Source organism: Lepus europaeus, chromosome X (genome assembly GCF_033115175.1).
Source record: "Lepus europaeus isolate LE1 chromosome X, mLepTim1.pri, whole genome shotgun sequence".
Lineage (NCBI taxonomy): Eukaryota > Metazoa > Chordata > Mammalia > Lagomorpha > Leporidae > Lepus > Lepus europaeus.
In genome coordinates, this window is record NC_084850.1 from 95,481,513 (window position 1) to 95,501,762 (window position 20,250).

Sequence of the window (20,250 nt, forward strand, 5' to 3'; positions counted from 1 at the left end):
ACTATTTTCCTCCCTCCTTCCTTATTTCCCTCCCTTCCTTTCTCTCTCTCCATTCCTTCCTTCCTTCCTTCTTCCTTCCTTCCTTCCTTTCTTCTTCTATTTCCTTCTTTCCTTCCTTCCTTCCCTCCTTCCTTCCTTCTGTCATTGTATCTGTCTGTCAGTCATGTGATAAAGTAGAATCACGAGAACACCAGCCCATTCATTTATTCAGCAGATATGTAAACAGCACCCACCACTGTGCCAGGGATTACAGATTCAAAACCAAACAAAACCAAGTACCAAAGCAAGGCAGTCAAAGTCCTTGACTCAGGACTACATCAGGAAGTGCACATGGATATGCTGTGAAGATTAATGCTAGTTTATAAACCCACAGGGACCTCTGGTAATCAGCAAATAATTTGGGAAGCGTGATTGCTACAGTGCGCTACAAAGATTCTGAAAATTATTAGTGAGCTAGACAAGTGCCTCCAATCAGTCTAAATGCTATCATTACAAACAATGTGTTTGTGAATAATGGTCCTATAGGAGAAACTCAGACCTCATGTTGCATCATCGTTGTTCTGCTGAGAATGAGTGGCTGTGGGTGGTTTAGGCTTTCCTGGAGTTCACTAGTTCTAAAATACCAGCCTGCCTCTGAGTCTCTTATTGCACATAAACAAACGAGGGCTAGACTCCACGCCTAGACTTTCTGCTATGGAGGGTTGGGGTGAGGACCCAGCTGATGCAGATGCTGTTCGTCCACAGATCACACTTTAAGAAACACTGCTGTGCAACAATGCATGAAGAACCCCAGACCAAGGCAACCTGGTGTTGGCAGCAGGGGCCACATCTGAATGGGGCTAGTTTCCTGACACTGTTTTATCTTGGCTCCTGTCTGAGATTCTTGGCTGCAGCAGGTGCCAGGGATATCTTGTGAGTGAGGTGGTGTAGGAAAGGGCCACAGCAGGGGAAAACCTGCTTTTTTCCTGCTGGTGCCCTGGGACCTTTGAAACCAGACTCTAAGCTTCATTTTTTCTACCTTGGCCCTTTCCTCACACTGACCTCACTTCTCTGTGGCCAATATCCCCAAATGTTGACTCTCAGCCATTGCATACAGCTTACTAGTACTATAGGGAGAGTGCACCACAGCACTGGCCCCGAATCATTTCATTTCTAACATGAGGACAGACGACCCTTCTACCTCATCCTGGTGCCAGGAATAGGATTAGGTATAACAGGACGCTGTGATTCATATCAAATTTTCAAAATCACCTGTCGAGTAAATGTATAAAAGTTTGATGGGGTGATGTGGTGCTTACTATCATCCCTCATTTTACAAACATGATGAACTAATTAGCCCAGTGTCTCACAACTCACAGACAGTGGAGTCAGGCTTGAATCTCTATAGTCAGACCCCAAGAGTCCTTTCTCCAGCAGAATTGTTATGTGTTTGTAAGTCACAGAAATGTTGGAAACAAATTGTTCTGAAGAATTACAGCTAAAAGTTTAAATTGCTAAATACACACGTACCAAAAAATGACACTTTCTGTTGCATACATGGTTCAAGTGAATAAAATTTAGTCTCTGGTAATGATCCTTGTGAGTCACTTTCATGCAATGATGCATTTGAAATAATAGAGGATTCAAGAACATGTCATTTGAGTGGTCAGAGCAAAGGAGAAATTTTCACAAAATGTAATTAGACTTTTTTGCTATATAAAATTATTATATCCAGGTATGAAATATTAATGGAATTTCAAAAATTATATAAGTAGATGGTTGTATCTTCACCATTTAGAGTCATAGTCTTTAGTGTTAAATTTATCTAGTGAAAAGAGATGCAAACTGTTAAAAAAAAAAAACCCTTACAATTATAAAACCCTGAGGTGACCAAATTTTGCATAGTACTATTCTTGGATATAATCACAAGAAAGCATTTTGTAATAATTAGTAGTATACATTTGTATTATGACTTTAAAAATATGAAAGTTGTTTATTTTCCTGTGTTTTTCCTTTTGTTAGATGTTGCTCTTGTTTAAAACAATAATGAGACTAGTTAACATTGTAATACTCAAAGTGATAGTAGCATTAATTCTAATTAATAATAACATTAATAAATTATTAGTAACATTAATTACATATTACATGGAAGTATATACTTATATATTATAAAGTTCTTTTCCATCATTTGATACAGGAATTTATTTTCAAAAACCTTACTGGATTTTAAGTGTTATTTTAAATGTTAATCACTTGTTTTTAACTTACAGAATCTTAAGTATTTCTGAAAGAACTATTCAAACATAGTAATAATAATACAACAGATATTTACCTATATTTAAAAAATATTTGGTTCATTGCATACCTCAATATGATAGATCACTTTTTTATACTTTCAGCAATCATTCTTCTGTGAAGGGCCTGCTGTCTTTGGAAACTCCTACTTTTTTTCTTTTTTATGGAACCACATTACTCAATCACATTTAAAACTTGTTTGAAATGTAGCTCTGCTCTTATCAAGCCCAAATTAAACTGATTTCCTGGTTTTAGTCTAATGTGATGACATGGAGCTAACTAGCCTTTACAAAACAGCATTTGAACATGGGTTTGACGTTGCCTTAATAGCAGCTTTTAGATTTGCAGGAATTCATGTCCAGATCTCCAAAAATGTACATCCACGTTGTTAAATAGGGCTTGTTTTGTAAATTAGGGCATGTGCATCAATAATTTTGTCCAATAGGTTGTCCATGGGCAAAAGTCCATAATTTTTAAATACTCTGAAGAACACAAGATGTCATTATTTGAAAAAAAATTTTTAAAGTTCAAGGATCATGTGAACTTGTGAAATTAAAGTTAAGGTTCCATGTAACTTACATTATTAGTGAAGAAGTAAATGAGGGGGGCCAGCGCCACGGCACACTAGGTTAATCCTCCACCTGCGGCGCCGGCATCCCATATGGCCGTGTGTTCAAGTCCTGGCTGCCCCACTTCTGATCAAGCTGTCTGCTATGGCCTGGGAAAGCAATGGAGGATGGCCTAAGTGGTTGGGCCCCTGCACTTAGACCAGGAAGAGGCACCTGGCTCCTGGCTTCAGATCAGCATAGCTCTGGCCCTTGCGGCCATTAGGGGAGTAAACCAATAGAAGGAAGACCTTTCTCTCTGTCTCTCTCTCTCTCTCACTGTTTGTAACTCTACCTGTCAAATAAATAAATAATGGTCGGCTCCGTGGCTTAACAGGCTAATCCTCCGCCTTGCGGCGCCGGCACACCAGGTTCTAGTCCCGGTTGGGGCGCCGGATTTATCCCGGTTGTCCCTCTTCCAGGCCAGCTCTCTGCTATGGCCCGGGAAGGCAGTGGAGGATGGCCCAAGTCCTTGGGCCCTGCACCCGCATGGGAGACCAGGAGAAGCACCTGGCTCCTGGCTTGGGATCAGCGAGATGCGCCAGCCACGGCAGCCATTGGAGGGTGAACCAACGTCAAAAAGAAAGACCTTTCTCTCTGTCTCTCTCTCTCACTATCCACTCTGCCTGTCAAAAATAAATAAATAAATAAATAAAAAATCTTTTTTTAAAAAAAGAAGTAAATGAGGAAAGTTCTATTTAAACTTTTTGTCTTGTGCTGATAAATTTTTTCCCTTAGATTTCTTAGTCAGTTTTAAGTCTATATTTGGTTTCTTTTGCAACTAACACATAAAATGGAGCAACTCAAGAACAGTCAGTTGATACATTCCCATATTCTGCATGCCATCTTAAAACACTTTCAAATCCTTTAAAGATAGATGAGATAATATCCTACTTTACTATATAATTCTTTTCTCCATTCTTGTGAGTATATTTCCAAATAAGAGAAAGTCATGCTTATTGTCCGACACTTTGGAAACAAAATTGCATGTATTCGCTGACATCTTCATATTCTCATCTTCAGCCAAGAATTATGACAGCCACCTTGCAGTGCCAGATCTCACTAAAAGCTCGTTACTTGCTTCTTCATCTTCCCAGGAAATTAAAAAGTGGTCACAACCATTCACTATGTAAGTCTTAAAATCACAGATAACCCAGCCACACTCCATGATACCAGTGTTCGGTCCAAGGTGTGCATGATGTTTGCTAAGAAGGTTATATATATCCTAAATGGAATCCATAGTATTTCACATTTGCCCTGTCTTTCTAATATGAGATAGATAAGCAAAATCAGGTTTGCTTTTGGACAAGCTGTCAAAAGTATTTGTACTGTGTGCTGTGGATTCCTGAAAACCTTCATAGGAATTAAGAAGACTATTGGAAACTCTCTTTCCCAAATGGGGTTATAGAATACTCAGTGGGGCACTTTTTGGTTGTTGCCATTGAAAGAATATACGACATTATGTACTGTAAGAAGCATGGAGTTGGTAAGATCTAACATAGCTTTATAGCAGGAGGACACAACACACCTGTGAGCAAACTTTCTTCTTGCACTATTCTCTAGAACATAATCACTGCAATCACTTCATCAGAAAATATACTTCTACTTGTTTTCATGAACACATTATATGTTTTACTTATGTCATATGCCAAGGACAATGCAGCAACCTCTCTATTGAAAAGTTCATGGTGTCTTTCAGAGGAGTGTTTTGATTGCTTTCACATCCACTCCTCCAGTGTGAACAACCAAGCATGTAGTGTTTCTGGTTTGGTCACATAATTCTCCAAGGCAATGCAATCTGTGCTTTGATCTTTCATTAAAGTAACAAGATAGCTCAGCCTTCATTTTGTGACTATGTCAGCAGTGTATTGTAACCATTCTCATGGACTTGATCTGAATTCTTAGAGAAGGTGATCACTATTCACAAAGTTAAAACCTTACTGTCGCTATCCTGACAGTAACAACAGTTGACCCACATGCAAAGTCACAGATAGACTGTTGGTACTCATTATTACAACACACTTAAGTAGCACAACTGGCAGAATCCACAACATATGACCTTTTATTGTAAGCCCCAATTAGTGGTTGCCAGAATCAGCAAACAGGGTAAAACCAATTCAAACAAATGGAGGAGGTGGATAATGAATGGAAACAATTTCAATTTGACACTAAAGACAGTGTTGTTTTCAGTCCGTATGTTAGGAGCTGCTGGTAAATGTTCTCTACTCCCCTCACCCAAACTTCTGCACCCACTTCTGAATCCCAGCACTTCTTATGTCCCATAAGGAGGATTCCTAGAACACAAGACCCTCAGTGCTCAAATTTAAACAGTCACCTTCAACAGTTTCAACTGAAAAGCCTTGCAAAAATTTTGTTAAAGTTTAAAATTTGGAAATAGCCTAATCTCAAATATTTTAACACACTTTGTGGTCTGTGATTCAAGCAAGAAAGTTCAGGTGAAGGTATTAGAACATAAAACATGGTGTAAGTGAGGCACCAGAGAACATCTGGAATTTGAGCCAACATGTCAGATAATATACAAAATGTCTCCAAATGGTGATGTCATTTTGTTCAGTTTTCACCCCGTGGTACCACAGAAAATAGTAAGTGTTCTTACATCCTTTTTTGGTTAAGATTTACTTATTTATTTGAAAGGCAGAGTTACAAGAGGTGACATTGTTGTGGCGTAACGAGTTAAGCTGCCGCCTGTGATGCCAGCATTTCGTATGGGCTGCGGGTGGGGTCCTGGCTGCTCCACTTATGACCCAGCTCCCCACTAATATCCTGGGCAAGTAGTAGATGGTGGACCAAGACTTTAGGCTCCTGCACTCACCTGAGAGATTCAGAGGAAGCTCCTGGATCCTGGTTTTGACCTGGCCCAGACCTGGCCTGGCCATTGTGGCCATTTGGGGAGTATACCAGCAGATGGAAGATTCTCTCTCTCTCTCTCTCTCTCTCTCTCTCTCTCTCTCTCTCTCTCCTCCCTCCCAACCGCCCTCTCTCTTTTAGACTTATGAAATAAATCTTTAAAAAAGATAGGTAGAGTTACAGAGACAGAGGGAGAGATACACACAGAGAGAAATCTTCCATCTGCTGGTTCACTCCAACAAATGGCTGCAATGGCTGAGCCGGGACAGGCCAAGGCCAGGAGCCTGGAAATCTATCCGGTTCTCCCACGTGGGTGGCAGAGGCCTAAGACCTTGGGTCATTTTCCGCTGCTTTCCCAGGCACATTAGCAAGGAGTTGGATCAGAAGCAGAGCAGCCAGACAAGATCAGCACGCATATATGGGGCAACAGCATCCCAAGTGGAGACTTAACCCACTGTGCCACAATGCTGGCCCTTGTAAGTCTTTGCTTAATAGCTTTAATTACCACCTGACATCAAATAGCTGCCAGGGCTAATCAACAAACTGAAAAGCTAGCAACCGAAATATAAAATCCCAGGACAGAGCCTAGACCGGGTCAGCTTCTTTATAGCAATGGAGCGCCAAAATAGTATGGATTTTGGATCATGAAAAGTATGTGCTCTTTAAGAGAAATTCACTCTTTTTTTTTTTTTTTTGACAGGCAGAGTGGATAGAGAGAGAGACAGAGAAAGGTCTTCCTTTTGCCGTTGGTTCACCCTCCAATGGCCGCCGCAGTAGGCGCGCTGCTGCCGGCGCACCGCGCTGATCCGATGGCAGGAGCCAGGTGCTTCTCCTGGTCTCCCATGGGGTGCAGGGCCCAAGCACTTGGGCCATCCTCCACTGCACTCCCTGGCCACAGCAGAGAGCTGGCCTGGAAGAGGGGCAACCGGGACAGGATCGGTGCCCCGACCGGGACTAGAACCCGGTGTGCCGGCGCCGCAAGGCGGAGGATTAGCCTATTGAGCCGCGGCGCCGGCCTGAGAAATTCACTCTTAAATTAAAACTTGCATCCTGGGGCTGGCGCTGCAGTGCAGTGGGTTAACGCCCTGGCCTGAAGCGCCAGCATCCGATATGGGCGCCGGTTCTAGTCCCGGCTGCTCCTCTTCCGGTCCGCCTCTCTGCTATGGCCTGGGAAGGCAGAGGATGGCCCAAGTCCTTGGGCCCCCGCACCAACCTGGGAGACCCGGGGGAGACTCCTGGCTCCTGGCTTCGGATCAGCGCAGCTCTGGCTGTTGCGGCCAGTTGGGGAGTAAACCATCGGATGGAGGACCTCTCTCTCTGCCTCTCTTCTCTCTGTGTAACTCTCTGACTTTCGAATGAATAAATAAAATCTTAAAAAAATACTTGCATGCTGTGTTAAGTGGTATTATCATGAGTCACTGACTCATGGAATCTCTTTCAATATTTCATAGATATACAGATTTGTGTTTGGATGTAAATGACAATGTCATTTGAAACTTATTTGAATACCATCTCTGCCTGCATGTGCTCTGTATTTGTTTTTCTTTTTGTGTTTCTTCTTTTTTTCTTCCTCTTTCAGAGGTGTAAGGGATTCTGGAGACCAGGATACGTTTTCTTGGGTTCTCAATAGCTTCCTCAGTTCTTCATTAGGATTTACCTGTCGCAACATTTTGTGTGCCAAGGAGCTGCAATTGACCCAGCCTGCTTTGGATAAATGGCAGAAGGGGCCAGTCACTTCTGTTGGTGGTTAACCCTAGACCACCATCTTGCCCTCTGCTCCTGCCAGGCTCCACCTCAGAGTTTGCCAGTGATGGAGAGACCGGAGAGAGGCTCTTACATCTGCCACTAGGGTCAAACGAGTCTATGGAGGTGAAATGCTCTGAATTCCCAGGGCTGGCTCTGATTTCCTGTAGTCATGTCTTTATGAAAACCACAATTTGTTCAATATGGGGACAAATGTGATCCAATATTATGTCTTCATGGGGATGCATATGCCCACATTCATAAATGAAAATGAAGACTAGTCAGAAAAAGAAAAGTGGGACATAGAGTCCCATGAATAGTATGCTCTTAGCCACCCGAAACATATGTCTGCATAGAAGATAAGAGGGGAGTGAATAGCATGCAGTACATGGAGATTTTGTGGTGGTGAGATGATACGATAATTTCCTCCTTACTTGTTTTCAGAAATTGGTATCATGTGTCTATGTCGTACTTTCCTTTAGCAACTGAAAGATAAAAAAGCAATAACAATTCACCCTTTGCAGATGCCTTTTATCTACATTTAGTTTTAAAATGCAGTCTATGTAAAATGGGACAGCTTCTCAGCTCCCCTTTCCAGCAAAGGCCCGTCCTGTCTCCACATGACTTAAGAGAGCACAGTAACTAACACACACGAACTTACCTACCAACACAGAGCCCTCCCCTCCCCACACAATTCCTGCACGCCCACACACTCAGTTTTGGGAACTTTACTCAGTCAACATCGTACCTTACTTCTGGTACAGCAATGAACGGAGGTGTGCTATTTTGTGGTGCACTTATAAATGATTGGCACTTCTGGTTCAGGACAGTGGATCCCCAGGGCCAGAGGATCCCCACACAGAAGATTCTAGGAATTCCAGGTTCTCTATGCTATCTTGCATATAAGAAGATGATGCTGACTTTAGTACAGAGGGGTGTGTGTGTGTGTGTGTGTGTGTGTGTGTGTGGTTGCGATCCAACAAAACCTCTTTTCATCCCTGGTGTTTTCTCTACCAGGCTCACATATGGGAGAGTTAAAAATTCCTGACACCTTAAGAAAATCTAATGCACATCAGTTTCAACAGTTCCATCGAGGGTGCATATCACTGTATAAATAATTTGCTTATGCAGCTTCAATAACAAGAAAGTAACGTCTCTTTAAAATATGACTGAACAAGAAATTAGGAAGGTATCTCCTCCTTTCAATGATCTTTTAGTGTGCAAGTCAATGCGGTTTCATATTGAAGGACATTTTCAGTGTTGGTCACTTCAGCATGGCTTATATCTGTCAGAATCTACAAATGACATGATGCCCATGAATGTGACTGAGAGTTCACAGACATTTTTCATGTTTTGCTTGCTATCTTGCCACAGACCAAATTGTTTTTATCTTTTCTATTTCCCCCCTCTTGCCCCCACATTATCCTCACTCAACCAAGCATTTCATGTTGCATTTTTAACTTTTTGTAATGGAAAATTTCAAACACATAAAAGTAGAAAGTGTAGCACAATGCACTCCATGTGCCCATTAAGTTCAGGAGTCATCAACTTCAGCAATCATTAACTCCCTTCATCTTGTCTCATTGGTCCTCCATCACACTTTCTTTTTTTTTTATTTTTGATTCTAGAGTCCTGAGAAACCAAATCATTCTATCCAGAAATACAATGCAATAGATAAGGGTTGGTTTCAACATGAAAGTTGTGCAACGCCATACCCAAGAAAAACTTACTATGGAAAATATAATGTCCTTCCCATTTCTAAAATTGTCTCTCAAAATATTTTTAAAGTTCCGTATCATCAAACGAGAATACAAAGTCTCCACACGATATTATGGCCCTCAGAGTCTTTTGATATTTTCTTCCTTCTTCTCATGATTTTTGTGCCATTTATTTGTTGAAGAAAATGAAACTGTTGCATTGCTTGCCAGAATCAGAGGAAGGGGTGCTGGTTCAAAAGTTTGATTGGGGGATAATGGGAGTCACGGTTTTCTTGGTCTTTTCTTATGGAGGCTTGAGTCTGGGTTACTTTATGAAAACAATTGCCTGTACTTTTCTATTACAAACACTGATTTGAGTATTTTTCGTGGGGGAAAACTTTTATAAAGATTTATTCATTTATTTATTTATTTATTTTAAGGCAGAATGAGAAAGGGGGAGGGGAGGGAGAGAGAGAGAGTGAGAGAGAGACAGAGAGAGAGTGAGAGAGAGACAGAGAGAGAGAGAGAGCTCACTTCCATACCCAGGTCTGGGGCAGAAAAAAGTCAGGAGCCTGAAACTTCCTCCGTGTCTCCTACATGGGTGGCAGAAGCCCAAGGACTTAGGTCATCTCTTCTGTTGTGTTTACAGTAACTCTGGAAGGGAGAGGGATCAGAAGTAGAGCAGCAAGAACTGGAACCAGTACTTGGATATGGGGTGCTGGCATCACAGGTCTCAGATTAGCAAACTGTGCTCCAAAGTTGCCCCCCCCCATGAATAAAACGTTTACAATGAAAAATAGATACATAAATAGATACAATGTATATCCTAGCTTTTATTCCACATCTCCTTAGTAAGAATTACCGACCAAACCTTTGCAATATAATCTGACCTTAAAACATATATTCCTGTTGTGGGAACTCTCTCAGCTAGTTACTTTGTCTACTGGTCTCCCGTAGGTCAGAAAAGTGTTAAACCTTGGCAGGATCCCTTGGAAAGCTGATTCTCCCTTAGTCAAGGGTGAAGATTCTTAAATGGGATGTCTTTTTGCCCACTTCTGGGTAAAGAAGTCCCGGTTACCCTCATTTTTAAATTCCACAGAAATAGGGGCCCTTTTGGCCCTCCTCAGGCAGATCTTTTAGCAGGTTTTCCAGAGAACACCATGAGAAGTTGGCGCCGAGGGTAACAGCCATAATCTTCACCTCGAGAGTTCCCTATCTCTTCTTTTATATCCCAGGATGGGGAGATTCCTCCTGGGCATTTCTTAGCTACATGGGATCAGTACAGGGGAAAGAGTCCTGGCATGGTGACATTGAGGGTCTTACCACCTTAAGCTTTGTCTGTTGAGTACTTTCAGAAGCAAAAACGTATGATGGGAATACTATTTTCAAGTAGTAAAAATTAGGATTTGTCATTCTTCTGTAATACATTTTCTGGCCTTCAATTGGCTTTGGGAAAGTGTGTGTTTCCTCTTGAGAAGGAGGATGACAATACACAGGGGAATTACTTCTCTGACACTTAGACAAAGGGAGTAAAACAACCTGTTTTTATTTTCTTACAAATATGGGAAATGGAGAGGGAGAGGAAGAGGAAAGCGAGGTGGGGAGAGAGGAGGGGGAGCAGAGAGAGAGAGAGAGAGAGAGAGAGAGAGAGATTGAGATTGTTGCATTCTCTGGCTCACCACAGAGATGTCAACGACAGGCAGCACTAGCACAGACCAAAGCCAGGACCTGGAACTCCATGCAGGTCTCCTATGTGGGTGATCATGACCTAAGAAGTTGGACCATCTTTTGCTACCTTCCTGGGCACATTATAAGGAAGCTTGATGTGTAGCAGAGCAGCTGGAACTTAGCCAGCACTCAGATATTGGATGCCGGCATCACAAGCAGTATGTTAACCCACAGCACCACACGTATTAATTATTACACCTGCAAGGACCCTGTTTTGAAATAAGTTCTCCTCCTAGGGTTGTTGGTGGATGTGAAGTTTGGGGGGACCCCTTTCAATCCAGTATGTGTCTGATTAAAAATGATAATGAGACCACTGCTACAGCCGAAGAAACAGTGGGTACCACATGGAGTTAATTTGGGCTTCAACTAAATCTCAGGGGAACCCACAGTTCAGAAAGTGTCTTTGTGGCACATCAGGTTTAACCACTGCATGTGACATATTAGAGTGTTGCTACATTTTCCAGCTGCTCTCCTTCTGATCAGCTTCCTATTAATGCTCCTGGAAAACAGTGGATAAGGAAAAAAAAATCCTTAGTTCACTGCCACCTACCTGGGAGAACGAATGGAATTCATGCCTCCTGGCTTTGGCCTGGCACCGCCCTCAGTCTTTGGTCTTTTGGGGGAGTGAACCAGGGGATATAGGACCTCTTTCCTTGTCTCTCCCTCTCTTGCTGCTCTGCATTTCAAATGAGCAAATGTACACATAATTCCTTAAAAAAAAAGTGAAACAGGTGCGCAAATAGCACAGCTATGTCAGCAGACTGAGAATGAGAGCACCACAGAACTGCAAGAATAGTATCATTTAAGTCACAGTCCTTCTCCCAATCCCCAGACTACAGGTTATGGATGGAAGGGGGTGGGGGGTGGGGTGGAAGTAGAAGTCAGTGCTGGCTCAACAATAGCTTGAAATGGAGGGCCCAAAATTTCAGAGGCTAGCAATCTGTGTAACTCATCTCTCTCTGCTCACTTCTAGCTTCCATTAGGAGCGTGTCATGGAAAAGCAGGGTAAATTACCAAAATTAAAAACAAGTTTCAGTATATTTGCACAATAGCATGTACTATGTTAAATTTTGAAGTTCTAAATGATAGCAGAGAGTCTGTGTGAATGTGCCACCCTTTCCATTTATGGTGTCTCTATCCCTCTAGTGGCTCGAAAGTGCACCTAGAAACTATTATGTCCCATACAAGTATTTTGTACCAGCTCGCAGAGAGTGGAAGGCAGTGACAGTTAAAGGCTAAATTGGCAAAGCACGAACTTCTTCAATCTCAGAGACCTGGTTTCAATTCTATCATGAAATATGGACTTCATGAATCAGCTGCCTAATAATCCCTGTGAAACCATGTTTTCTCATCGGGTACAGTTCATGGGATTGTGCTTGTGGACTCAATCATTTGTGATTCTGGTGAGAGTGAAATCAAATAACACAAATACACACGTGGAACACAATGAATCCTCAATGAATACAAGCTGAATGTGAGATTTACCTTCCTTCTCCACTGAGGAACCTGGCACACCAGGATCAGGAGAGAACCCAGTACCCACTTCAGTGGATTCTAGAATAGCGCTTTCTAGACGTATTATTGCCTTAGATTGATGACTCATTTGATTGTGCCCCCCGCCCCCAGCTTCAGTGGTCTTTATTTTCAAAAACTAATTCTGCACCTTTCAGTTAAAAAGGAGAGAGGTAATATGTTGTAGTCAGTTGATTACTTTTTGTGATACCTCATGCACTTGAAAATAATACAGTCAACGCCAATGGCATTTTTTCCACTCAATGCTCACAGATTCACTAACTCACACACTTTATATTTATTGACTGTGTGATATGCACAATGTATTTTTCTAGGTCTTTGAGACGCATCAGGGAACAATGTGTACAAACAAGCAGATTCTCTCAGTGTAGATCTATGTGCTGATCACAGTCTACAGACTCTGCTGTATTTCCCAGGGAAATCACACAGAACAGACAAACATTTATCCTACCTTCTTAGGAATGTGACCAGCCTCAGGGTACACACTCATCATTTGTGTTGATGCATGCAGTATCCTGCTTTCTGTTTATCGCCTTTTGTACATCACAAAGCAGCTGGACACACTGTACCTCATTCGTCATCCTAGCCGTGCTGTGGGGCAGCTATGATCCACCGTTGGAACCATTTCACAGTCGAGGGTTCTGCGGCTCTAGATTTGAAAGGCTTTGTCCGAGGTCACACTGTGGATGGAGGCATGAATGTGGGACTTTCTGATTCCAGATCCCGAACTTTTTTGCAGAGTTGTAAGTGTTACAGTCAGTCTTAATCCATGAAGCCTGAGAAAATGCGTGACACTAAACCATAGGAAAACACATGAAGGAATATGTGTGTGTGTGCGCGCACACACACGTGTGCGTGTGTGCCGTCATGCACGCTTGTGGCCACAATGGCCAGGGCTGGGCCAGGCTGAAACCAGGAACTAGGAGCTTCATCCAGGTCTCCCACGTGGGTGCAGGGCCCCAAGGACTTGGAGCATCTTCCGCTGTCTTCCAGCCACACTAGCATGGAGCTGGATCAGAAGTGGAGCACCAGGACTGGAACTGGTGCCCTTTCTGGGATTCCAGTGCTGCCATCAGTCACTTGACATCCTATGCCACATTGCCAGCCACCACATTCAGTTCTTAACACTGACCTTTCAGAGGAATTTCCAAAAATCTCTACTTCTTTTTTATTTTTAAATTTATTTACCTTATTTAAAGTCAGAGTTACTGACTATGCCACAGTGATGGCCCCTCCCATTCTGATTCTAGATTTTTTTTTTTTGACAGGCAGAGTTAGACAGTGTGAGAAAGAGAGAGACAGAGAGAAAGGTCTTCCTTCCGTTGGTTCACCCCCCAAAGGGCCACTACGGCTGGCACACTGCGCCGATCCGAAGCCAGGAGCCAGGTGCTTCCTCCTGATCTCCCATGTGGGTGCAGGGCCCAAGCACTTGGGCCATCCTCCACTGCCTTCCCGGGTCACAGCAGAGAGCTGGCCTGGAAGAGGAGCAACTGGGACAGAATCTGGCGCCCCAACCGGGACTAGAACCCGGGGTGCCGGCGCCACAGGCGGAGGATTAGCCAAGTAGCCGTGGCACCGGCATCAACTTTGAGATCTTAGTGTCCCTTAATTTCATCATTCTTGCACACCCTCCTTGCGAGGTCTGGAGAGGCACCAGGGTCTCAACTAGGGGACCTTCCTGGAAAATACTGGCCATCACGGTTCTCATCTTTGGACCACACTTTTGTGGGACGTCTGTATGTATTTATTAGAAATGCAGCATAACAGAGGGTAAGGGACTGACGGAGACAGAGGAGAGAGAGAGAGAGAGAGAGAGAGAGAGAGATCCTCCAACTGCTGGTTAACTCTCCAAATGCTCACAACAACCGGGCCTGAGCAGGGCCAAAGCCTGTGGAGCCTGGAAGTCCATCCAGTTGTCCCATTGTGTGTCAGTATGCAAGGTCCTTGGGCTTCTTTTGCAGTCATCCTTGGATACATTAGCAAGATATTGGGTGAGAAGTGAATTAAATGGGACTCTAACTGGTTCTCCCATAAGGGATGTAAGCATCCTAAGCCAGGCCTACTGTGCTGAAGCTCAATGCCCACCAAGGGCCACACGTTCGACCTGGCCAAACCCATTCACCGCCTCTGTAGTTCTATACCCTGACCTATGGGAGTCCACCCAGAATGGAGGCAGGACTTTGGGGCATTGGCTTCATTGTGAGGGCAGGGAGGGGCCTTTCTCCTCTGCTTGCAGCATGTGCTTGAAGACCAGAGGCCTGTGTCCAGTCCTGTGGATCACCAAGTCTGCGTTTGATGTTCTTCCAGAGCTTTCACTCTCTGTATTTGTTACTTATGGGTTTCATGCCTCACATCAAATCCCAGCTTGCCCTGGGGTTGAGAGTTTCTGGAGGAATCTGTCAGGTTTCACAGAGCTTGGTGGAGAAAAGGAATCCCTTTGAGAGTTCTGAGGAAATCTTCACTGTGAAGCAACTCCAGGTTATGTGATGTGAATCTGCTGCTTCCCCTCCCCGCTCCTATCCTTCCTCCCCAAAACATGGCTCCCGCCTTGCATGCTAATCTTCTCTTCCCTGTCTAGCCATGCATGTTGTTTGTATTCCTTCCTTCCCCTCACACACATGGGATTTGTCTTCTTCCTGAGGTGGGATTCCTGAGACTAGTGATGGAGAGAACAATAGAAATGCCTGCTTTCCCTCTGCAGCAGCATCCCACGAGGCTCATGTCAGCACAGAGAGAGGCCTCACAGTAGACAGAAGGAACAGGGAGCAGTGCAAAGGAGGAGCTGAGAAGCCAGGGACAGGACTCTGGCCTTTGGAGCTGTCTATGCTGGGCACCAGCACCTGGATTCTTGGGTGCCTCCAGTCTCAAAGGAGTTGTGCACGCAACCCACCCCTAGTAACTGCTGCTCAGGACTTGGAATCCTGTTAACTCTGGCCTAACTTCACTCCCCAACAGAGCACATGTGCCAGTATGTGTGTGTGTGTATGCACACAGGCATATGTGATGTGTACATATAGGCGTGTGTGTGTGTGTGTGTGTCTTAGAGAGCATTCCTGTGCTTTGTTGTATGCCACTTGCTCAGTATGTGTGCATGGATGTAGATAGGTCTGCTATAGGCTTGCTTAGTGCTCCAAAAGATTTGCTATCCTCGTGTGTTCCCTTGTGCGTATTCGTGTTCTTTTTTGTGCTTCTTGTGACTACAAGGTGACTGTATATTGACAAATGTATTTGGCTATTTGGAGTTTATGTGTCCTGTTTATATTTGTGCATATGGTAAGTGGCAACATGACTGTATGTGTGTACAGGGTGTTTGTCTGCCTGGGGTTGCAGGCCTACAAGCACACACAAAAATGAGCATTGGGATGATGTCCCACCTCTGTACATCTGGACATGCGTGATGTGGTCATCTGTGGGTATGGGGCTTCGTGCCAGTGCAGTTACGTGCTGGTTGATGTGTTATTGTATGGCTTCAGAGGCAAGGAAGAGTTCTCATCTACCCAGGGAAGGGACTATTACTGTGTTGAATTTCTTGGCCCATGAGATGAGGACGTGAACAGGGCCTGTGGAAACAGGAGGGTGACATGGAGGCCATCAGGTGTGGAGGAGCACATAGGAATCTGAGTGGTCAAACAGGCTCCCAGGAGAAGGAGCCTGCAGCAAGCATGTCAGCTTGATGCTGAAAGTCATAGAATTGGGGCCAGCATGTGACACAGCAGGTTTATCTACTGCCTGCAACACCGGCATCGCGTATAAGGTCCGGTTTGTATCCTGGCTGCTCCTCTTCCAATGCAGCTCCTGGCTACTGTGCCAAAAAAGCAGAAGAAGCCAGCCATCCTGCTTGGGCCCCTACACACCTGACCTGTGGGAGACATGGATGGAGTTCCTGGCTCCAGGCTTCGGCCTGGCCCAGGTCGGGCCGTTTGGCCATTTGGGGAGTGAACCAGCGGATGGAAGATCTGCCTCTCCTGCTCTCTCTCTCTAACTGCCTCTTTCAAATAAACAAACAAGTCTTTAACAAAAAGAAACTGCTAGAACTGCCGAAGTACTCTGCTTCTGTGAGCTGCCTCACAGACGGAAGTGCGAAGAGTGACTCCAAGGGTGGGCCACACGTGGGGCGAGCACAACAAGATGAGGGGTAGCCAAGTGCAAGAGTCAGTAGTGGGAAGGCGGGTGCCTCCAGAGATCCAAAGAGTAACAGGTTCTGAGGACAAGCATTTCCCTGACATGCTGGACTGTGGTTCTAAGTTCCACTTATTCAACCTGAGGGTCAGGGTCTGGGTCAGGGTGGCTGAGATGGTTGCCGTCTGATGGCATTATGTGGACTGAATTTGGTGATAAGCCTTTGGGACAAAGAGCACTTCTATCCTGATGTTCAGAGGGTCTTGTTCTTCCCCTCTGGGCCTTAGTAAACTCTTCTTTAGGAAAACAAAAATTGAGTGCGGTGTGACCTAAGGAGTGTGGAGTTTCCTCCATAGTAGGGCAGGAAAGATCAGCATTTGGAGCAGCCAGACCCTCTGAACAGTGGTGAGTGTGCCCAGCAGGGCAGCTGGAATAACCTTTCATTCCTCACCTAAGCAGCTCCTCCTAGGCCACTCATTCGTACCTATGTGCAGCAGGCAGGGTACAAGGGTTTGTGTGTGAGAGTGACACCCAAAGAGAGAGAACTGCATTACTGAATGTGCACGCATGTAGCTCACAGCTGCTCAGATCAATGCTTCTGAGCTTCCATTGTCATCTGATGTTAGAAATGTCCCTGAATGCAGTTGACAGACTTCCCAGGACAGTTGGAGGATCTAATTAGCCTCTGCGAAGCTTTGGCACCACTGACTTACTGGTAACTTGTGTTGGAGACTGAGGATTTACTTGCAGGAGGCAATCAGTGTAGAGAAGGAGGTGAGGGACTGCGTTCCTGTGAATGGTGCTGTGCTTTGGGAGTGCTGATGCAGACTCTGCCAGTGGTTTCCGTGTTGGACAGGACCACGCCACATACCTCCACAGAGAATGCAGCTCAGTTCTGACACCTGGGTCCTGGCAGTGAACTGATTATGGAAAACGTCAATATCTCAAGGGCCATCAGTGCAGTTGGAGGCAGCGGTGTGGCTCTCTCAGAGCACTGCCCTGTTGCCTGCAGACAACTGTAGTCACAAAGCGTTCCTGTTAGCAACTTGTGTCCCTTATAGCCAGTAATAGAGCTATGAGAATCCTTGCCCATGGAGCTGATGGGGTCAGCAGCAACTAGAAGCAGAGGCTCTGAGTCACGATAATTGTTTGCACGGTGTACACACTTTTGCAAATCTATGGGCCTGCGTATCAGGAAGTGTATATGCATATATGTTGAATACAATATGTATGTGTACCTGTGTGTCGTAGTTATTGCTATTGTCATTATCACTCTCCTGGAGATGCACTGACAGTATAAACACAGGTGTCAGCAGAGTTAACCTTCTGTTTGTGGGAAGAGGCTTCGTTTTTACCAACCTTGTCCTTCTTCCAGGGCTTGCAGAGATTTGTACCACAATCGAGAAGCTTTCCTACGATCATGAAATACAAATGAAAGCAAAGTCAGCTTTGACCTCTCCTCATCACCAAGGCCCAGTGGAAGTCTTGAGCACTTTGGCGTATGCTCTTGGAAATCCTGTGGAGCTCTTTGTGCAAACGACTCTCCAGACTCTGCATACCATCAGACATGGCATCTTTTGGCAATTTGTTCTCTTTAGTTACAATATTTTTTATGTATGCTCTTTCAAGAAAGAACCATATTTTGTAATAACTTCAGTGCAGTAGCAATCACTGATTGAATGCCTGTGATGGGCCAGGCAGTGTGCCAGAGCAGTGCTGCTGAAAATTCCATCTGTGGACTTGTGGTGCTTTGCAAAGCTTTGCCACTTAACCTGCATTAAGTGCAGGAATTGAGGGTTTGTGTTTAGGAAGATCCAAATGTTTTGGTGAGAGTTGTGCTGATGTTAAAAAGAAATCATGGCATGTGTTTTGTTTGTCTTTGCCATCTGTCTTCTTTCTACTAATGCATTTTCCTGTGTTATAAAAATGTGTGGATCGGGGCCGGCGCTATGGTGCAGCGGGTTAACACACTGGCCTGAAGCGCTGGCATCCCATATGGGCGCCAGTTCAAGACCTGGCTGCTCCACTTCCGATCCAGCTCTCTGCTATGGCCTGGGAAAGCAGTACAAGATGGCCCAAGTCCTTGGACCCCTGCACCCGTGTAGGAGACCCGGAGGAAGCTCCTGGCTCCTGGCTTCGGTTCAGCACAGCTCAGGCCATTGCGGCCAATTGGGGAGTGAACCATCGGATGGAAGACCCTTCCCCCCCTCTCACCCTCCCCCCTATGTAACTCTTTTAAATAAATAAAAATGTGTGGATCCACCCGTGACTGATGTGTGGCTGGGAGAGGGGTCATTTTTCCCCAGAGATAGCTTAAAAACTACATGTCTAGGCACTTGTGACAATCAACTGATATATGCTCGACACCATGTTTAGAAGGCAGGTGATATTCTTCATGTTTCTGGAGGTGTCAACTAAGGGTGATCAAGTTAGGCGACTTAGACTAGACTTCCAAACTACTGAGTGAGCAGACACGCTGAGTTTGTGAACAGCATGCCTCCACTCAACTTGCACAGCTTACATCAAATTTTCAATGACAATGAAGGGCTTCAAAAGTGCCTATAACCCACTCCTGGAGGCTGCTCTCCAGTGCCCAGCAAGAATTGGGTCAGGAATAGCTCAGACCAGTCAGCAGGCTGTGTGGTAGTCACTGCAGCAGGAAGGAGTTGCTCTATGAAACCAGTCAGAGGTGGGGGGTGGGACATTGAATCATCTTAACTGAAGCAATATTTGAAGGGTAATCAGAGGACAGACATGCTAAATGGAAGTGCGGGGAGGTCTCACACAAAGGCCTTTGTTGGTCTTTAGGGGTCGAGGCTACTGTATTGGACATGAGGTGGGTGTCTGCTTTGGGAAGGTCAGCTATCAAACAAGCTCCCCACCAAATTTGGGACACTGGTGGCCCAAAGGATACTCTTGCTCTTCTCTCCCTTTCTTGTCCTGGAAGGTGACCTCCTACAAACTGGCTCAGAAAAATAAAAAGGTTATTTTGCTCGCGGATGGGTCAGGACCCTGAAGCCCATGATTAAATGCTGTAGAAACCAACACACACACACACACACACACATGCTCATGCACACACCTATAAAAGACATAGGCACAAAGTCCTATTGAGAAAAAAGACCTTGAGATCGCATGTATATTTGTACCTATGTGTGTATGTGTGTGTGTGGGCAGTCCAACATGTGGCTTTTAAGCTTGGTATGGGTTGTGCATATTCCTAGGGTTTTCCTACTGTGCTGGCTTGATCAGGCAACAGGTGCGCAAGCAGCAAGGAAGTTCAAAATGTGGCCCGAGGGTCAGTCTGTGGTGCTGGGGTGTCTGTTCCATTTGGAGTCGGGCCAGGCTTCAGAAGAGTTTGAGATCTCAGGCAGGCCCACCCTATCAGCATCAATTCAGAACAGGGCTCCTGTCCTGGAGCGGCAGTGTCATATGCGAACCTGAGACAGCTGCCCAGACATGAGGTTGTCTTTGGTTTCTGTGTTGTCATTGCAAGTTGCTGTGGTCTAGTGAATAGGATTTTTACTGCTACTGGGGCAGCAAGAGCAGTCCCACACTGTGCCTTGCCAGTAGCTCTGGGCTTCTGGTTATAAGACTGCCTTGAGTGGCAGATTGCTTGTGCTCACAGCATCACTGTTTCAGATTTTAGCTCATTGGCCTTGACCAGTCCATCTAATCTCTGT